Raw genomic sequence first — 18,813 nt, 5'->3', positions numbered from 1 at the left:
CACTGTGCCTCAAACGAAGTTAGACCCACTAGTTATCTGTCTTCTGAAACACTTTCAAGTTGATTGGGTCAAGAGGGTCAGAGAGGCACCTTTCCAAGTGAAAAAAGTGACTTCCGGTTCTGAGGGGGCGTGGCTTTGATGATGTCACAATATGACCCCATAGGATTGTCGGGAACCCAAAGGTCCTCCTTCATGCCAACTTTGGTGTGATTTGGAATTATTGTGGGAAAGTTATTGCCATTTTTCACTTTCGGCGCGAACGGCAATTTTGTGCCACGGCCACGCCCCCTAAACATGTCCGAAGACTCAGGATTTTGATAACTTTTAATCCGCCATGCCTTAACTGCATGTTGACCAAATATGAACCCGATAGCTCAAAATCCCTAGGAGGAGTTCGTTAAAGTTCGAGGTGAGTAAAAGTGAAAAACGGGCAAAAATCGGCCTTTGACCCAAAATGGCCGACTTCCTGTGCATTTTAGGGCATACCCCCAAGATACTTTTTTTCTTGGTTTGAGGAGTTCTAGCATTGTGCCAAATTTGAGATCTGTACGACTTACGGTTTGGCCTATCTCACGTTTGGGGGCGTGGCTAAGTGGTTTTGCCACGCCCACTGACGACGACATTAAAGAACAAAAATTTCACGCGGGGGACAATTTTGGGTAAAATTTGGTGAGTTTTGGGATATGGCAAAGTCCCCATATTGCCCCGCCAAAAGTCCCCGGAATAATAATAAGAATTCGAGCGATTACAATAGGCCCTTGCAGTTTTCCTGCTCGGGCCTAATTACTACATCACTCCTTCAACCTGCAAAGCTGGCTTACCTCCGTAGAAGTCAGCCGTCATGGGGCTGTGACAACCTCACTGTGCAAGTCAGGAGTATAACACTGACATGCTAGTTGCTACCTCTCTGGCCATCTCACAAAACACGCGGCCTTGAAGTGTTCTGTGAAAGGGCCTGGTAAAACAGCAAAGAGGTCCATGGTTAATCTGCAGGAGCTGCAGAGATCTACAGCTCAGGTGGGCTGATCTGTTGGTAGGACAAGCTTTATGCATATTCATACCTCCTAGCCTGCCTGACGTAGTTTTCATATGTAATCAACCCACTATGGTCCGCTGGGGCAGTGCTTCTTAACCCTGGTCCTTGGTGCCTACAGTCTTTTAGGTTTTAGATGTGTCTCTGGTCCAGCACACCCGATTAAAATGATTGGAGTACTTCCTCAGCATGCCCTTAAGTGCTGCAGAAGTGTGTTAATCACCCATTTATTTAAGTCAGGTTTGTGGCAGCAGGGAAATACCTAAAAACATGCAGGACAATGGCCCTGAGGACCAGGGTTAAGAAACCCTGCGCTATGGTTCCCAGGGGACATCCATGTCCGGCCCAGATTTTTGTGTCCGTGTTGCATGCAAGCGCTGAAAAGGAAAATAATAATCTCAGTCAGATAAAGAAATCAATGGTCAGATCTTGAGTAGAAGAGGCTTTCGTGAAAACAATATATCTCAACTGAGGTAAAAATTGTATGAAACACTGGACACAGAAAGGTATTTCAAGCCCATTAGTTGTGAACTCCACAAATCTGACGTGTGTGGAAGAGTGACAAGAGAAAAGCCACTGTTGAAAGAAAGCCAGTTGAAGTCTTGTTCCTAATTTTGAAAGATATTTGTTATGGCATCATGCTGTGGGATCCTTTTCTTCAGCAGTCACAGAGAAGATGGTTAGAGTTGGAAGATGGATGGCGCTTGATAACGACAATCCTGGAAGAAAAGCTGTTACAGGTTGCAACATGGGGAAGATTTTCACAGGATCCTAGTGCATGTCTCGGGGTGGTCGAGACGTTGTAGGGTGAAGTGTTGTAGCAAATTGATTAGATCATCTGCCAACTTGTTTGCCTGGTAAGCAAACTGCAGGGGCTCCAGTAGCGGCCATGTGATGGCCTTCAGATGCAGAGGTGGGTGGTTGGTTTAAGAGGAGCTTTGTGTCGGAGTGAGATCTGGACGAGTTGGTGGGAGTATTGAACAGCTGCTTTTCAACACTCCAGTAGAAGCTTTTAAGATGTCTTCTGGATAAGGATTCTGCTCAGAGTTGGGGAACACCCTCCTTTGAGATGTTTTTCAGAAAATTTTTCAGACCATTCCAAACGATTCATGGGTTGGAATGGACCAGTCAAAGCTCAGACCTAAATCCAATTGAGAATCTGTGCCAAGACCTCATTCTCCATCCATCTTGACTGACTCTGAGCTATATTGAAGTCTAAGGGTTTCAATCGATGAAACACTTTAACTGATATGTTTTGATTTATTGGTATATTTTTTACATTTCATTGTCTAGACTGCATCATACACAGCATCCCACAATCACTTCATATGCAAGGCCTAAACATTAATAGTGAAAAGGTTTTAGCCCTTGGAGTCACTGGAAAAATCCGATAACAACTAAAGCTTCTAGTTTTCATTACAACTAGTGTCCAACATACACCTTATTTCCACCTGCTTTTGCTTTTAAAATATTTAAAGGTGTAAACATATTTACGATTCAGGGTGTACTGACCAAGAGCACAATGACCTAGAACTAAACTATGGCTGAACTTCAACTAAATAAAAGTAGCTGGGTTTACAGCTGAGGGGCTCAAGTTGTTCATATAGGTTTCTGACAGCTTTATGGAAAAAAACATCTTTACTGAATACTCGCTGAAGCGCTTGGAATTAAGTGGGAGGTGAGATCTTGGAGGAAGAAAGACTGTAGGTGAGTGAGAGCAGAGACACCTGCCCAGCTATGTGGTTAAAATGAAAAAGTAAGGATGTACATTTCTAACAAATATTAGAGGTTTATGTTTAGAGATGTTTTAACATGTGGGAATAAAATGATTAGCACACTTGACACAGCTCACTCAGACTCAAAATTTGTGACTACACTTGAGACAAAAGTATTAATATTCTACCATCAAGATACCATTTGTGATTTAAAAAACGTTAACAGGTCCATCACCAAAAGCTTTTAAATTATAATCGACCAGCATTTCAATAAAACCTTTCAAACAGAGAAAACGTCCTTTTATGTTTATCTAACAGACAGATTATAATTGCGTAGTAGGTTAATGACTGCGATTTACAGAACGAGGCCAAGACCAAAATAGAACTCTGCTATGTCAAAACAGCTTCTGTCATGTTATTGCTAAGAAAACTAATAGCTCTCTCGAATAATCCATACAAGGATTTATTTGAAAAGATGATGAACGGACGGACGGTCGGACGGATGGAGTAGATATATGGGGATACTTGGGGACGAAACACTTTTAAGGAGTTTTATTTCCTTTATTTTGCTGCAGCCTATTATCATGAGTTGCAAAGCAGAAAGTTTGGACATAACTGCTATTTATGTGCAAGTTGTTGCATTCCCTCAAATGGTTAATCATAAGTCAAATTAAACAGATTCTGTCACTTAATTGAACTGCAGGAATTCAGATTGGTAGCACGTTGAAAGTGGAAAGTTGAATTTAGACCTGACACACACTTTTTCACTCGCTTTAATAGACACATTTTCACTTTAAATTGGTTCCCATTCATCAGCGTCCTACTGGGGTGCCTGGATAAAACCTTGAATTGGATTAAAACGCAAGTAACGTTACACCTCAGTACCCAAAGCTACGACCTCAATTTTGACCTAAGCCAATAAACGATTGTATTTCCACTAGCTCAGCAGAGGAGCTAGCAGTGATCATTATGCGGATTTACAGAAGGTTCAAAATTCTAATTTAGTTTCATATGAAAACACAGCACTTTGATCAAGGTGAAGTAATTGCAGAGCTTTGTGATCTAGAGACAAAATGTTTGATGGGAATACAAATTAGTGGGAAGGATTTGCTGTAACAATGAATGTGTACATCACAGCTTAATGTAAACTCCGAACCTTCTCTTTAATCTTTTAAATGAACCTATTAATGGATGTTCATTTCTTTTTGCACCTGCAGTATCCTATCCAGACATTCTTCCATTGAGAATGGTCTTTGGGTAATAAGCTAATTTCCATAAAATTACAACAAATGCCCCTATATCTATGATTTCACATGCATGATTTCAGTATTAAATGTAAAAAGAGGTCAACTGAATATAATGGTAGAGATCCATAAAGGTCTTTTGCACTGGCTCCCCTAAGAAAGGTGTGCAAAATGCCATGCAAGGTCACCGTGTTATTAATTACAGCTCAAATGTCATGTTAATAAATTTACCTAGATGAAAAATGTGCCTTCAATGCTAATTTCAATTAGGACCTATGAAGATCATGTGTTTTTTAGGTTGACTAATTAATTTGAACATGGAGATACATTTTAATTTAATAAATGGCCAAACCCAGTGATTAGAGGCTTGGCACACAATGACCAACATGATAGTCCTACAAGCTGTTTCCTGGTCAATTATTTCCCTGTCCAGAGCATTATCTGTGGGTGTATGCACTGTATGTACAGTTTGGATTGGAAATACACTAAGACACCATTCTCTTGATTTTCTTGGCTGCATAGAATTTGATTCATAGGTTTGAATGAATGAATCGCATATTGATTACAGTTCTTTTTTCAGGATAATGATGCGCTTTTAAATTTTTAAAAACAAGAATTTGGTGCCCAAGATTGAATTTAATGTCTTTTTTCTCCAAACCACACATGCTCAATATTTGGATAAATGTTTCCAAGCAAGTTGTTCTCTGGTTGTCATTAAAAAACTTCAGGTATATTTCTGGCTGGATATATGACCACTCTTAAGTTTCTTTAAATTGCTTCTTTTCCTGCCAGCATCATATTTTCAATAGGACTGAAGAAGCTGCTTTGGCAAAAGTATGCCAAAAGCTTAATGTTAGCCTGCTTTATCCATCATAAAACCAGGTCTGTCCATCCATCTTGCTCTTCACATGAGCCTAATTAAAGAATTTGGTTCTGTCCTCACTCTTCATTATTCCACTTATTTTGTATAATGCCTCTGTAACGCTGGGAGTGCAACAGATCCTTAGCATGATGCTACCACCGCCATGCTTGATAGTTGATTCAGGACACCGACACTGATGTTTGAGCATCCTCTGATTTAGGATTGAACCCAAGCAGTTCCTGAATTGTTCTTGAATTGCCTGGCCAATTCCTTTCATCTCATGACTGCTTGGGGCAGATGCTTGAAACTTAAACACGTGTAGGTCTTACAATTCGACAGTGATCCCAAAAACACACCAAACTAGTTTTAGAATGGATAAAGCACTGTGATGTCAGGTTTTTGGAAACCAACACTACCTGTGAAAAGTGTTAGAACACTTTTCTCACTTAACGAGTCTCTTTATTTTCATGACTATTTAAATTGTAGATTCTCATCAGAGACAACAAACCTGTAAATGAACACACATTTATTATTTAGATATGTAGTAAACAAAAAGTGTGAAATAACTCTAAAGATTTTGATAATTTAGATTTTTGCAAATTGCCACCCTTTGCTTTGATTACTGCTTTGCTCCTTAGCATTCTCTCCATGAGCTTCATGAGGTGGTCACCTGAAATGATTTTCCCAAAGAGTCTTGAAAGAACTTCCTAGAGGTTCATTGAGAGATGGCCAGAGGTCAATATTTCGGTCATCACAGCAAATGGCGGCTACTTTAAGGATTATAAAATATAACATATTTAAACTTATTTTACAATTTTTGGTTTGCTACATAATTGCACGTGTTCATTCACCGTTTTGATGCCTTCAGTGAGAATCTACGTACAATGTAAATAGTCATGAACATAAAGAAAACCATTGAAAGAGAAAGGTGTTCTAAACCTTTTGACTGGTAGTGTATACTGAGAATATATGAACTATACTTAAACGTTGAGGAAACCAATTAATTTAAATATATGCTACCAATTCTGATAAGATGTCAACTATCCAGCTAGAATTATGCCAGACACTTGTTTATTACTATAAGAAGCATGTGGTCAAACCTTAAGTTGCTGAAGGACTTTTAAACACAGTTTCCAGTATAAAGACCACATCTGCAAAACACTTCAGAGTCAGTTGTTTAGTTCTGCAACCCTAACTCAGCATCTAATAGACTTTTCATTCAAAAATGTTAATATAACAGCCCTATTAATGTGTAAAATGCCACAGTAGTACAGGTAAAATTATGAAAAAAAATGGATGCAGAAAGATTCCTTTGAAATATGACACAGTTTGAATTTTAGGGAAATAAAAAAAACCCGTTGAAAGATCAATAATGGACAACACAAGAGCTAATCTGAATATTTGTAATAATCTATTGAAAAAATAAATTCTCGTTTTCAAAAGTTAGAAACATTCCATTGGTGATCCAGACTGTGGTCAGCATGACTCTGCTTGCTTCAATCAGTCTTGGAAAAAAAGAGTTCAGTGATGTTTGTTCAGAAAAACACACTTTACTGTGGTGTAGGAATCAGGTTCCACTGGGAAAATCCATGAGTTCTAAGTTTTTCAGTGTTCTCAGGAGTACTGTGGCCCAAAAAAAGAAGAAAAAGTATCAAGCCTAAAACATCAAGGTTCTCGGCTCTCCGGCCAAACTGAGTGACCAAGCAGGGGAGGTGACGAGGGACTCCACGATTGCTGGAACAGACCTTTGAAGGAATTTTTGGGGTATGTGGAAAAGTGAGCATATCAGGTCATCATGGTAAAAATGTTAGATAGATGCAGCACTGATTAAAAAAATAAAAAGACGTTTGAAGTTTAACACACATTGCTGTAAAAAGCTCAAACAGGAAGACAAAAAGTATCCTCTAAATGATGTTTGAGTATAATTCTAAGCAATCTTTCTGAAAAATTATTAACTGTAGAATTTGGAAGGCTTGAAGGTAGATGGAGGATCAAGATGTTCCTCATCTGCTGGCACATAAAGGTAGGTCAAACATGCCTGCAGGACATCTAAAGAGAGGGAGCAGCTGAAAGGACATCTGCAGTTGAGTCCAGCAACCTGATAGACTGCTGAAGGTTCACCTTTCAGGATGACTTAAGAATGAAACAACACTGGAGCATCGTCAGGTCAAAGTTTCTGACTTTCTTTTTAGAGCCCAGGAGAAGGTGAACACTAATCAAAACACAATAAACATGTGAAAAGACATCTACACAGTAGTTCACAGGAAATTCATGCTTTAATATAAACGTATAAGGCATATGTGTATTAAAGGAGTGAATATGACAACGTGGAAGCCAATCATGTAGTGTACATGACGTTTTCTGTTGAAAATGCTCAGCTGGAAAGCTTATACTTATATTAAATCTTTTGTGGAGGAATAAAAAGAAAACATGGTTTTTATTCTGTTTTTTACTAAATAAAATTTAAAAACTGTGTGCATTAGTATTCAGCCCCTCACACCCCCTATCCTGGTACCCCTAAAACAAAAATCTAGAACATTAGAGAACACATAGCATCATGAAGACCAAGGAGCAAAGCAGGGTTCTTATATTAAACAATATCCCCACATTTGAACATCCCAGAGCTCTGTTCAATCTATCATCTGAAGAATTGTAACCCTATTGCAAACCTACCAAGACATGGATGTTGATCAGAGACTAAATGTACATCCTTCAATCAAACGAGGTGTGAAAATTTTGACAGGTGGGCGGGACTTCCGGTGGCTGGGACATCCTAGGGCGGGACTTCCGGTGGTGGGCCTTCCTGTGACATAACCGGATATCATCATTAACCGGATATCGTCATTAACCGGATGTCGTCATTAACCGGATATCGTCATTAGCCGGATATCGTCATTAACCGGATGTTGTCATTAGCCAGTTGTTGTCATTACAAGGAAGCAAATCTTTCTAATTGTATGTTTTTAGATGTTTTTTACACATCTAAAAACAAAACATGTAGTTTATCCACTTTAAAAGGTCACTCAGGTTAATGCAGGCACATCACACGAAATTCTGATAAAAAGAGAGAACTTGACAGAATTGTAAATTCATTTTGTTTTAACACAGGGGTTATTTAGATGGATGTTTTTACATCTAAAAAACAAGGAGACAAAAAGTAGATACAGAACCTTTCTTCCTCTGCTCAAATGTTTGAGCAATCTAATCTGCACCAGTAACTTGTAGAGATGAGCTAAAACAGAGAAATAAATGAACTGAAAAAAAAAAATAAAGGTTATAAAATCCTCAGTCACTGTTTATTGAATTAAGGCATCGCAGCTGTTTCTTGTGTATTGTCTCAGACAGTCTTCACACTAACAGTGCTCTTTTCCTGGCCCAAAGTCTGGAGCATTGTCTCAGTCAATACACATCCACTGTTTAATGAATAGGTGACCAGACCTCAGACATCCGCAGCTGTTTCTTGCGTATTGTCTCAGACACAGTCTTCACACCAACTGTAGTCAAAGTAATTAAGAGGAATGTGCTCTTTTCCTGGCTATAAGTCTCGAGCATTGTCTCTGACAATTCCCATTCCCTGTTTATTGAATTAACACGTCTGTGCTGTTGCTGAGGTGTCTCGGGGGGGTGTGGCCAAGGGGCGTAACTATGCGCGCTGATAGGATTTCGTCATTAGGGGGCGAATCTAGAATCAACAAATTAAAAAAACAAAGGGGCGTTCTTCAGTGTTTGTTTTAAATACTAGCGGAAAACGCAACAATTTACCTGCAGCATTCGCTGGAAAAGAACGCTTGTTGAACAATGGTTAGAGTTAAGAGAGTTTTTCATCAAACCGGGGAGAAAAGCAAGGTGTGCCAAGATGATGAACAACCATCTACATCATCTATTTCCTCATCTGAGATACCTATCGGAATTCCTATCGTAACATACTCTGCAGATGATGATTCAACTTCACCGACAACAATGGATGAAAAACAGGCCTCAGGTCAGCTAAGACGTACGTCTCTTCTGTGTGAAACCCCAGTAACCATCTACAGGCATACGCGCCGTGAATTGGATGCCCCGAAGAAATTAACATATTACCTATGCAAGGTACAAAGGCCTCCGTTCGACACTCTGCAGGAAGAGTGGTCTTTGGAACCATATGGACTGAGCGGTAGCTGGGGGTATATTTTCATGTACGAAATAGGAGACCTCTGCCTGTATCAATTGGATCAAGACGAGGTATTTAATGGATCATTGGCTCTGTGTACTCTCACCCACAACGACTGGGCTGTGTTACGGCTGGCAATCCCACACCTTAACGATAACCCTGAATCAGTCTCAGTGTACGAAAGAGAGGATGAAGATGAAAGCTCTCCTCAACCAGTAAAAAGGATGAGAATGTGTCCTTCCGATGTTGAAATAGCTACGAGAGAACCTCTCTTGGATTGATGTTATTTCAGTGAAAAGAATCCTGACGTTCCCTGTTGTGGATCTAAAGCCCACCCTCTTTTGAGGACCCACCCTATTTTGAGGACCCACTCCCCTTCTTGTGGACCCTCCCACCTTCCTGCGCAATATATCAGGGTCTAACTGCGAGCTCACAGACTCTTCTTCTTCATAACGGCAGGCGGCAGACCTTGAGAATGTATGGAGCGTACGGGAAAACACCATACTGGGACCTCTACAACCAGCAAGAAGAGACCGTCTTCTTCTCCTTTTACAGATGAAGTGTTTACAGTGTATGAGCAGATACCCCGATCTCCTCCTGTATACAAACTCAAAGATTTGGATGGAGAACCTATTGAGGGTTCTTTTTACGCTGAGGAACTTCAAAAAGTAAAAATATTTAAGGACAAGATGTATCAAGTGGAGAAAATATTAAATCAACGCACCGTCAAGGGTGTCAAACAGGTTTTTGTACGCTGGAAAAATTGGCCTGAGAAATTCAACAGTTGGATCAAGTTTGATGAACTACGAAACGTATAAAATAGGTGTGTGCTAAAACCTAACGATTCATACAGCATCATGGAACGCAAGGCAGAGGATGACGGTTTTTACATTACCCTTCCCTCTAACGCTAGCAAGGAAGTGTTTAAAAATAATACCAGTTCGAGTTTCCGTGTAAATTTAGATCAACATATTGATTTAGAAGGCCAATGGATGGTTGCATTAGCAGAGATTTCATGCCCTCATACATGGCATAATTTACCGGATCATGATGCCTACATTGAATGGAGGAAGGTTGGCGATGTGGAGATCAATACGCAAAGGATCAGAAGTGGCTACTATAACAGCGTTATTCAACTCGAGACAGAAATGGAACTGTTTTTCAAAAAAATGAACTCGGGTATCCGCATTAAATTCAGCAAAGTTCAAAAGAGATTTGCATTTCAAGCAAGCGGTCCGTATGAAATACGCTTCTTCAACACTCTAGCTTATATGATGGGCGTGAAACCAGGGGAATGGATTCATGTATCTGAACCAAAACTGGCTCCTTTTCCGGCAGATATAAAGGCTGGTTTCTATCACCTATACTGTTACAGCGACGTGGTCAGCCCGCAAATAGTACTGTTGCGCCTTTCCTGCGGACCGTCAAAGTACAAGGCGACTTCAGTGATATGGTTACTCTGACGTTTAACCCCGCCCACTACCTTCCAGTTTCCAGAAGACATATTGAAAATATCCATATAGAAATTAAATCGGACCAAAATGTTCCTGTAAATTTCGTCTATGGTAAGACCATCGTAAGACTACACTTCAAACCAGTGATATCACAACGCAGCTATCGATTGAAGATAAAATTTACACCGAGATCCAGCCTTTATCAGCAATCACCGATGGAGGCCCGATCGAGTTTTTCATTCCGGGAGATGGAGCAAAGTATCTAGATCTCAACGATACGCTGTTGCATCTCAGAGTGAAAATTAATAACGAGGATGGAACAAACCTGCCGGATGATGCACCTGTAGGGCTCATCAACTACCCGTTAAACACCATCTTCAGTCAGTGTGATGTCACTCTCGGAAATCGATTGATTTCACAATCCAGCGCTACAGATCCATATAGAGCCATGTTTGAAACATTGTTCAACTTTTCTGAGGATTCTTTACAAAGCCAGTTTAGCTCTGGTCTTTTTTATAAAGACACTGCAGGGGCTCTGAACTCTAATGTTACAACTAACGGCCCTAACCAAGGTCTTAACAGCAGAGCAGGCTTTACGGAAAATTCCAGGGAGGTACATCTCCTAGGCCCCCTGCATGCAGACATACAGGTCCTTCTCAAAATATTAGCATATTGTGATAAAGTTCATTATTTTCCATAATGTAATGATGAAAATTTAACATTCATATATTTTAGATTCATTGCACACTAACTGAAATATTTCAGGTCTTTTATTGTCTTAATACGGATGATTTTGGCATACAGCTCATGAAAACCCAAAATTCCTATCTCACAAAATTAGCATATTTCATCCGACCAAAAAAAGAAAAGTGTTTTTAATACAAAAAACGTCAACCTTCAAATAATCATGTACAGTTATGCACTCAATACTTGGTCGGGAATCCTTTTGCAGAAATGACTGCTTCAATGCGGTGTGGCATGGAGGCAATCAGCCTGTGGCACTGCTGAGGTCTTATGGAGGCCCAGGATGCTTCGATAGCGGCCTTTAGCTCATCCAGAGTGTTGGGTCTTGAGTCTCTCAACGTTCTCTTCACAATATCCCACAGATTCTCTATGGGGTTCAGGTCAGGAGAGTTGGCAGGCCAATTGAGCACAGTGATACCATGGTCAGTAAACCATTTACCAGTGGTTTTGGCACTGTGAGCAGGTGCCAGGTCGTGCTGAAAAATGAAATCTTCATCTCCATAAAGCTTTTCAGCAGATGGAAGCATGAAGTGCTCAAAAATCTCCTGATAGCTAGCTGCATTGACCCTGCCCTTGATTAAACACAGTGACCAACACCAGCAGCTGACACGGCACCCCAGACCATCACTGACTGTGGGTACTTGACACTGGACTTCTGGCATTTTGGCATTTCCTTCTCCCCAGTCTTCCTCCAGACTCTGGCACCTTGATTTCCGAATGACATGCAGAATTTGCTTTCATCCGAAAAAAGTACTTTGGACCACTGAGCAACAGTCCAGTGCTGCTTCTCTGTAGCCCAGGTCAGGCGCTTCTGCCGCTGTTTCTGGTTCAAAAGTGGCTTGACCTGGGGAATGCGGCACCTGTAGCCCATTTCCTGCACACGCCTGTGCTCGGTGGCTCTGGATGTTTCTACTCCAGACTCAGTCCACTGCTTCCGCAGGTCCCCTAAGGTCTGGAATCGGCCCTTCTCCATAATCTTCCTCAGGGTCCGGTCACCTCTTCTCATTGTGCAGCGTTTTCTGCCACACTTTTTCCTTCCCACAGACTTCCCACTGAGGTGCCTTGATACAGCACTCTGGGAACAGCCTATTCGTTCAGAAATTTCTTTCTGTGTCTTACCCTCTTGCTTGAGGGTGTCAATAGTAGCCTTCTGGACAGCAGTCAGTTCGGCAGTCTTACCCATGATTGGGGTTTTGAGTGATGAACCAGGCTGGGAGTTTTAAAGGCCTCAGGAATCTTTTGCAGGTGTTTAGAGTTAACTCGTTGATTCAGATGATTAGGTTCATAGCTCGTTTAGAGACCCTTTTAATGATATGCTAATTTTGTGAGATAGGAATTTGGGGTTTTCATGAGCTGTATGCCAAAATCATCCGTATTAAGACAATAAAAGACCTGAAATATTTCAGTTAGTGTGCAATGAATCTAAAATATATGAATGTTAAATTTTCATCATTACATTATGGAAAATAATGAACTTTATCACAATATGCTAATATTTTGAGAAGGACCTGTAGGATCAAAATCAACCTCCTGTAAATCGGCAGAATGCAACATTTTAATTTTTTTATTTATTTTATCTTTCTTCTTCTTCTTATGCTCTAATAACCAAAAGGCAGAGTGGTCCCATCAGAAAAAAGGCATCTCTTGTCATACACCAACCGAAACCTTTTAACAAATGCAGCATTTCTTAAGAGGAATCTCTTTTTATCCCTCCTGATCGTGTGCTGAGGGATTTCAATGACACCCTCAGTTGACCCCTGTAAGTAGCCCTCGACCAGCCCTTTGAAGCTGTCCAAATTGACCCTCTTGCTGCATTTGTGCGTCTGAGTGATGCCTTTAGCACGTATCACTAGCTTTTTCTGGTTTTTGGTTTGGTATGCATAACTCTGGGGTCCTGTTGATGCAAACTACGAAATGCTGTCTCCCGCGAGCTCGTCAGTAAGATCACCCAGATAATTCCCCAACTCCAGAGGAGTTTCACCACTTTTTGTCACATAAATCAAACTGTCCGTGTCAATATAAATAAATCTGTCCTGCAATTGCTCCATGCTGCTGAGAAGTTTTAAACGCGCATAAGCGGTGGTGAATGCAGCAATAAACACATTGTTTACCTTGCTTGGGGGAGAGATGACACGTTTGTTGTAGTTCCACTGCACTACACACATGTTGAAGAAATGGAAATAGTTAACCCTGTATTTACTTGAGAACATGAAGCTGAAAAACTCATCAGGGTTAGTGATGACTGTGGTCTGAGACAGATCACTTCGCTGCACAAACTTTCCCCAAAAGCTGTTTAAGCACAGTTTCGCTACCTGTCTTTTGGCAGGGTTCACCTGAATTTTGCCTGCGTCTAATTGGATACCCTGGTGGAGTTTGTAGTCTGCTACATACTTTGACCTGCTCTCCTCATCCACCGCTTCTGAAGGGTAGCCTGAAGCCTCCTGCTTACCCTTTAAAAAGCAGTGAATGTAACCTTTAAATATTGTGTCACTGGTCTTCTCAAAATGCCAAACTTCAGTGATTTTAGCTAGGCGATAACCACACTGCAGCGCTTTACAAAACTCTACACTCACCCACACACCTGTCAGAGCTCTGTCCTCATCATTATGCCTGCAGGGACCTGACTGGTTATTTATTTCAGCACATGTGCGGCAGAGAGCAAACACCAGTTTACCTTGGGATGTTCTGTAAGGCAAAACAGGGAAAAAGAGAGCTCGTGGGGGGTAGACCACAGCTCTGACGAGGCCAAAGTAGCTGCTGGGGTCATCAACATTTTTGTAAATGATGGTGGGGTGCCCGAGGGGAAAGACGCAGCTAGCATTTACATAAGGGTACAGAGATGTGTAATCCACATAGTGTACAGTTTCACCTGGCCCCGCTGTGTACCTCAACCTTGGAGTACCTTGCTTCTCTCAACAGTGGCTGCATAAAACTGTTCAAATGCGACCCCTCTCAAAGGACACTTGTCATGAGGCATGTAACACTTTTTACAGCCATGGAAAAAACAGCCATAAAATTCAAACGCAACTTTGACACCATTAATCTCTGCATACCCATCCACAGAATATGGACCAAGGTACATGAATGGCTTCGCCCTCTATTTCATGTTTAGCTGGGATCGGATTGTCTTTTTTAAAGACAAGTTTCCGTCTCAACTTTGATTTTTTCGGAGGCAGACGGTTACAAACGCTGACCTCTCCAACGTTCAGGAATACGTCTCTTGTTAAATCTGTAAGTATAATTTATTTCATTTATTTTTTAAATCACAAAATAGCATTCATCAGTTGACTAAACCAGATGTTGGTGCAGTTAATAATTACCATAGTCAGACTGTGTAAAAATTATACCATCCAGCTCATCACTCGTGGGTTCTAAAGAATATAAGTTAAACATTATTATTATCCAACGAGCATTCACAAGCACTTAAAGAATTCTTAAAGATAAATACTTACTACTGAAGATTGCGTTGTATCTTTCGATAGAAGCAGAATGTTCACCACCTTCTTCGTTTCCTGAAATATCTTCCGACATTTTTTTTTCTGCTTCTCCTTACAAGTGTTCTAAAAATATTTCTGTGTAATTGGTTAAAAATAAACTTTTAGCTACTAGATTTGAAGCCGATCTCCCAGTAAAGATTGCACTGTATCTCTCGATAGAACCAGGATGACTGACTACGCTCCCTTCAGCGCGCATAGTTATGCCCCTTGGCCACACCCCCCCGAGACACCTCAGCAACAGCACAGACGTGTTAATTCAATAAACAGGGAATGGGAATTGTCAGAGACAATGCTCCAGACTTATAGCCAGGAAAAGAGCACATTCCTCTTAATTACTTTGACTACAGTTGGTGTGAAGACTTTTGTCTGAGACAATACGCAAGAAACAGCTGCGGATGTCTGAGGTCTGGTCACCTATTCATTAAACAGTGGATGTGTATTGACTGAGACAATGCTCCAGACTTTGGGCCAGGAAAAGAGCACTGTTAGTGTGAAGACTGTGTCTGAGACAATACACAAGAAACAGCTGTGGATGCCTTAATTCAATAAACAGTGACTGAGGATTTTATAACCTTTATTTTTTATTTTTTCAGTTCATTAATTTCTCTGTTTTAGATCATCTCTACAAGTTACTGGTGCAGATTAGATTACTCAAACATTTGAGCAGAGGAAGAAAGGTTCTGTATCTACTTTTTGTCTCCTTGTTTTTTAGATGTAAAAACATCCATCTAAATAACCCCTGCGTTAAAACAAAATGAATTTACAATTCTGTCAAGTTCTCTCTTTTTATCAGAATTTCGTGTGATGTGCCTGCATTAACCTTTTAAAGTGGATAAACTACATGTTTTGTTTTTAGATGTAAAAAACATCTAAAAACATACAATTAGAAAGATTCGCTTCCTTGTAATGACAACATCCGGCTAATAACAACATCCGGTTAATGACGATATCCGGCTAATGATGATATCCGGTTACGTCACAGGAAGGCCCGCCCTAGGATGTCCCAGCCAGCGGAAGTCCCGCCCACCTGTCAACATTTTCACGCCTCGTTTGATTGAAGAATGTACATTTAGTCTCTTTGATCTAAACTCACAAGGCAGGCAAGGATAGAATTTTTCAGAACACCAGCCGAGAGATTCATGGTAACTGGAGGAGCTGCAGAGATCCAAAGCTCAGGTGGGAGAATCTGTCAACAGGGCAACTATTAGTAGCCCATTCCATTTCTTTGTTGAGAGGAAGCCATAAAAAGTCCCATTCAGGGGACTCAGCATAACTGCTCTGGTCAAAGTAGACCAAAATGTCACTTTTTTTTGCCTGCAAGTTAAACGAACTAGCACTGCACATCACCTTGAACACACTATAGCCCACTTTAAGACACAGTGCTGGTAGCATTATGCTGTGGGGATGCTTTTCTTCAGCAGGGACAGGGAAGCTGGTCTAAGGTGATGGAACCTGAGAACTAAGATCTAAATATTGCTATTCCCAGACTATCTCCATCTAATTAGGCTGATGTTGAGCTACTTTGCAAAGACTGGCCGAAAAATTTCAACACTAGATGTGCGATACTGCTACACCTCAAATACTTGCTGCTGTAATTACAGCAAAAGGTAGTTTGGCAAAGTGCTGACTTACAGTGCTAAATACAAATGCATGCCTAAGTATCCATATTTTATTAGTAAAAAAATAAAATAAAAGAAGAATATCTCATTTTCCTTCCTGTTCACAATCAGGCAATCCTTTGTGTTGGTTGATCACATACCAATAAAATACAATGACGTTTGTGTTATCTAGTGACAAAATAAGAAAAAGTTCAAGGGATGTGAATACTTTTGCAAGGCACTGCATGCTAAAATAATGGCTAGAATGTTATGTTGCATAGTTTAAGAGGGTAGAAAAAAGGGAAGTAAAAACAAGCTAATATTTTGTCAATTTTAAGTTTAAGAGAAAAAATAATTTTTTGACGTATCCCATACTGATTAAATGAACAACAAAACCTAACGTGTAAAAATACTTTGAAAGCTCAGGCTGCAGGGTCAGGGACTGCAGCTAAACAAGCAGTCCCAAATAAAAAGCCCAATCAATTCCTCCATCACTCCTCCTTAATCTCATAATGCGGGCTGTGATGAGTGCCAATTAACAGCGAAAATGTCGCTAATAGGTCAGGTGACAGATGTCTGGAGGAGTTGTGTGGTGCATACAGATGACACATAGGGTAAATCTGTCACTGGCTTGGAAGAAGCAATACCACCCTCACCCCCTCCTCTCCCCTGCAAACCCAAGGCTTATAAATGGGGAAGGCATGAAGCTCTGACCCTCCAGGGATCCCATTAAATCCACACACATGGTGCATTTGGCGATTTTCTCCTACAATCAGTATATTCCAAGTGATCCCCTCTGGTCACCAGCAGTCAACGTGCTGCCACTCATCAGAAACAGAGCGCAAATGGGGGGTTTACCCTAGGGGAGAGGGGAAGGGGAAGGAGCTCTGTATGTGTGGATATACCCTTATCTCTTACAGGGTCCATCCACTCACCTAAAACGCTCTCTCTTTAACATGAAGTTTGGTGTGATCTCTTCCCCTGCAGGGCTGTTGAGATTGTTCAGATTTGCTGACGGCCATTAGTTCCTCCAGTAACCGTCCTACATGGTCTCAGGCTATCCCTGAACTTTAGCGGAGTTAGGCTTACCTGATTCTTTTGGGAAGTAATCATTTGTGAGTTTTTTAAATCTTACCCTGGCATAAAACTCACATTTAGTTTAGAAATGTGGAGCAAAATAAAGATTTGAGAATGTGAATATTTGCTCTGCAGCAGCAGTTTGAAAGCAGTTTGAAAGCCTTGAGTGTGCCAAGCTGCTACCCAGATTTATTATTAAAAAGAGAGGTAATTGCAGCTTCGCAGATGCTGTGTGTGCTATATGAGGTTTGGGAATTGTTTTAAAACACTGCAAACTCCTGAGGATGAAATAGTAAAAACTCTGTAATACTGAGTAAATGGCACAAAGCACCAAAGCAGGCTCCAGTCAGAACCCCTCTCAGAAAAGTGTTGAATGACTTTAGTGCCTTGCTAAAAACATCCACAATCCTTTAACCTTTCCAAGTTGTGTTCTGTTATAAATGGCTATTCCAATGTATTTTATTGGGTTCCTATTTAATATAGCAACACAAAGTAGTACACATTGAAGTGGAAGGAAACAATACATGCAAATAAAAATCTTAAGTGTGTAGTGTGCAACAGCAATCGGCCTCCTTTACTCTGATAGCTTAAAAACAGTTACCTTGATTAGAATCCACTTGCGTGTAATTTTATTTCAATAACAATCCAGCTGTTATGTGAAAGCCTCACCTGTTTTTTAGAGAACAGTGGCAACTGGATCGCAGCATGGGTGAAAGGGTACGTTATAAATCAATATCCCAAGCTCTGAATATTACCCAGAGCACCATCCAGTCCATCATCTAAAAGTGGAAAGACTATGGCACCACTGCATACCTACAAAGACATGGCTGAAACAGAGAGGCTGGAGAGGCAAGAATCTGAGAAGCAACCAAGAAGCAAATAACTCTGGAGAAGCTGCAGAGATCCACGGCTCAGGTGGGAGAATCTGTGGCAGGATAACTATTATTGTCACACTCCACAAATCTAGCAAAAAATAAATTCCTGTTTGCTACAAGCCATGTAGGGACATTGCATAAATGTGTAAGAAGGTGCTCTGGTCAGATGAGACCATAATCTAGCTTTTTGGCGTCCATGTGGAACACTGTGTTGTAGGCACTAACACTGCACATCAGCCTAGATGCACAATCTCTATGGTGGAACAAGGCAGTGGCAGCATCATGCTGTGAGAATGCTTTTCTTCACTAGGGAGAGGGGAGCTGGGGGCAAACACATCTCAGTCTCCAGACACATGAAGCTGCTAGAGACACACCTGCAGCTAGACTTGCAGCTATTGTTGCAGTGAAAGGTGGATCTACAGTGTAATGACTCAGGGGACCAGAATACAAACACACACCACTCTTCTTGAAATGTTGAAACGAGAATATCCTTTACCTCCTAAAATTATGTACAACTTTATATAAAATCCATAGGATTTTGTGGTTGTGATGTCACATAATGTG

This window comes from Girardinichthys multiradiatus, chromosome 1, assembly GCF_021462225.1.
Source record: "Girardinichthys multiradiatus isolate DD_20200921_A chromosome 1, DD_fGirMul_XY1, whole genome shotgun sequence".
Classification (NCBI taxonomy): domain Eukaryota; kingdom Metazoa; phylum Chordata; class Actinopteri; order Cyprinodontiformes; family Goodeidae; genus Girardinichthys; species Girardinichthys multiradiatus.
This window is presented reverse-complemented; position numbering follows the sequence as displayed.